Source organism: Nannospalax galili, unplaced genomic scaffold (assembly GCF_000622305.1).
Source record: "Nannospalax galili isolate Female #2095 unplaced genomic scaffold, S.galili_v1.0 scaffold186, whole genome shotgun sequence".
Classification (NCBI taxonomy): domain Eukaryota; kingdom Metazoa; phylum Chordata; class Mammalia; order Rodentia; family Spalacidae; genus Nannospalax; species Nannospalax galili.
In genome coordinates, this window is record NW_008358774.1 from 7,612,452 (window position 1) to 7,616,014 (window position 3,563).

The 3,563-nt window shown below is 35.2% G+C and overlaps 1 protein-coding gene across 1 annotated transcript in view; it reads right to left on the bottom strand.

Moving 5' to 3' along the window:
- Positions 1 to 1,080: 1,080 nt before the first annotated feature.
- Eya4 (EYA transcriptional coactivator and phosphatase 4) overlaps positions 1,081 to 3,563 on the bottom strand; it is a gene marked incomplete in the record, with an annotated part of 282,930 nt that continues 280,447 nt past the window's right edge. Inside the window, 1 exon segment of the mRNA XM_008822102.3 lies at positions 1,081 to 3,551.

Genomic DNA, 3,563 nt, shown 5'->3' on the forward strand with positions numbered 1-3,563 from the left:
TATCTATCTATCAATCATCTATCATCTATCTATCATCTATCTATCTATCTATCTATCATCTGTCTGTCTATCTATCTATCTATCCATCTTTCTATCTATCTTCTATCTATCTATCTATCTATCTATCTATCATCTATCATCTATTTATCTCTTTTGACTTTGGTGTGGCATAAAGCTTGCCAGAGTGTTCCCACATAATTCTGCCTACATTTTGTTAAGTTGGAGGCTAACATTTTTAAAGGTTGTGAATGAGTAAAAATACTTCTGAAATTTGCTTTTGACTTGCATATGAATAATGTACTTGTGAAGAACTAACATGAAACAGTAAATAAGACTAGTGAATGCAATAAAATTGTAAGAAATATTTTGGATGCAAGTTGAGGCTGAATTTCATCTAATTTTTAATTTATTATTTTAATTTTAGGTGTATGAGTGCTTTGCCTGCATGTATGTAATTCACCACATGCATGCAATTCCTGTAGAGTCTAGAAGAGTATTAGGATCCCATGAACTGAAGTTTCAGGTTCACATTGGCCACATTGTGAGTGCTGGGAATTGAGCCCAGGTTTTCTGGAAGAACAAATGTTCTTAACTGCTGGGTCATCTCTCTAGTATCAAGAGGCTGGATTTTAAGATCAGATACTTTCTGGGGCAAAACAAGTATGATAAAGGAATTCAAAAGAAATTTCAAATTAATATCCCATGTTTATTTAGGTGACTTATATTAAACCATGGGCATTTATAAAAATGTGTGGCAGTAAATATAAATTTTCAGTTTGAAAAAAATTCTTATATTCTTACCTTATTTTTAACGAATTGTGCCTATATTATGATTTTACTTGAATGAATGAAGTTACCCACGTGTAACCCACATCTTCACAAATCAGTCACTTTCTGGTATTCACTAATGATGCTTAACTGTGCTTATAATTTCAATTTGCTTTAACTGCAAAATCTTCAACTTAGGCACAAGAAATAAATTGTACTACACACAGAGGCCTAACTCTAATTTTCACAGGCTTTAGGATCAAGCAAAATTATAGACATTGTAAACACTACAAATTGGAAGGGCGAAGAAGATGAAGACATTTGCAAAGGTATTTATTGAGAAATAGTAAAGATGTACATATTTTTACAAGCTTTTAATATTAATTTACATTTATTTAAATTATGTAGGGCCCAATAATCTATACTTTACTAATACATAACAGAAACCCTTGACTTTATGAGATCTCTGTAACACCACCAGAGCTGGGAGTCAAAATGCAACTTTGGCTCATGATGCTTAGGTTTGTGTTTAAAAGAAATGCTAATTGTCATATCCACTGAAAATGTAGGTTTGTCACAAACAAGTAGGCTTTACAAAAACTTCACAGTAGAGCATGCTGTGGACACTATTTTGAATCTTAGCTCACCAGAGAGAGCTACTATTTAATTTTTGAGCGCAGAACATACAATCCTAAAACGCTATTTTAACTTCTGAGTTGGGTTTATATATTTTTCAGGGTATAGTGTCTTAGCTGTGTGCTATAATATTGTAGCCAAGCCACCTATTTTGTTACTGAAATTGCATGTTTTGATATTTTTAAGTTGCAATATAAGGTAATTTCTTTCTTTTTTTCTAGTACCATACCAGCTTTATATAAGCAGTATTCCAAAACCCATTTTAGTTATAGAACAATTTTCAAACTTGTTTACGATAAGGCACATGAGCATAGAATGCGGGAATTGCCAAGGGGCTGGAATTTTGATTGGTGGTTGGCTTATTTTGTGTTTCAGAAAGGAAAAGGAGTTTCTGTTTTTAGGGTGAAAATGGAAGAGTTGCAGTTTGAGCCTGTTTAAAATCACATGATTAATCTGGGCACATGGCTTTCTGGCTGTACCATTGCTGTACTGGACAAACTTTAGCATCAACTTTACCTGTAGGTGTTTGACTGCCTGCCTCCTCTGGACAGATAAGGAAAAAAAGATGTGTGAGAAGGAGCAGAAAAAGAGCCCAGCAGCCAGCTTCTCTTTGCTCTTGGAAAATGTGAGTCTATCTGTATCCTCTAGGGGAGTAGATTAAGTAGCCTTGCTTGTTTGATTTCAAAAAGAATTACAACTTTTATTCAATGCCCCAAGCCTATCAATTAAAGAAACTTACTGTGTATCAAAAATAATTGTTTCAGTCACGATAGTAAAATTTTAAGGTTTAAGTGCACAAATGAGTATTGATCATTGATACAATGCTAATCTTTTGACTAGTTTTCAAGCTAAAGACCACAGAAGTGTACAATTTATTATTATTGTTATTAATAGTAAATGTATTCCAACCATAATTTGCCATTGTAGTATTTGGGGTAGAGGTAGCCAAAGCCACACTTAAAAAGTAAGGTTCACATAGGAAGCCCTGTCTTGTACAAAATTATCTCATTATCTTTCTGCCCACTGTAAACATAGCTTTGTCATTCTCCAAAGAAATACAGGTGCCTAGCCTGCGGAATTTCCATGGTGAATATTTGTTTCGATCTGTGAGCAAAGCATTGATCTTATTTAAGTTGCAGAAGTCACAGGTGGTGCAGTATCATGAGGCCGGCTCAAGTGAGTGGCCCAGAACAACAGCTGGACTCTAGGCTCCACAGTACGCCATTAGAACAGAGAGCTTCAGGTGCTCCCTCCATTACAGCACTTTAGATCTTGAAGTCTTAAATATCCACAAGGTGAATCACGCCATAAAAAAATGACAGGAGAACCTGTACAGCTTTCCCAACATGGGTTACACACCAAGGGAAAAAAAAAGACATGCAAACACACCAATGACAGGCTGTCCCCGAAACGAATACAGGCATTGTCCAGTAACAGTACAGGAGAAGCCCACGTGTTCTACTCTGCACGAGGAGTAGACTGTTGTGTTATGGTGGAGAGCTAATTATCTTTCTGTTATGACTTGGCAATGCTGGCAAGTTCTGGCTTGCTTGCTAGTTAACTTTTAATACTATTCTGGGGAAAATTTTCATGGACTCACTTCTTTCCTTGGGAGCCATTTAGTACACCTGCCTTCCAACAATGATCACATTTCATTTTGCAATGGCATAAAGGCTAAAACCATATTTCACTGTGTGAATTTTAAGCTACGCCCATAGCATAGTCTAAAAATGACTTGGGTGATAATTGCTAATGATTTGCACCATAATATCTTCCTCCAAGAAATTTATACATGTAAAAAGGTCTTAACCTCAAAGCTGTGCAAGTTGTCATGAATATGGCTCTTAGTTTTCTTCTGGCAAATGGTAGTGAGGATACTTGAGACTTAAACATATGTTTCATTTCTTAAAAGATCCCATAACCCCCCAAACCTTCTGCTTATGGTTAGATGCACAGATAGTTGTCTCATACAATTATTGGAATTATTCAGAACCCAAATGGAATACAAGCTCTTGTGTATTATTATTGTTGGTTTCTCATTGCAATAAATATTCAATTTGTTAATGATGCAGTATTAAACTCCAATAAATTCTGATAGCTTGAATTTTAAATTTGGTCATGTTAAGAACTGTCACAAAAGTTTTTTTCCAATTTTGGTG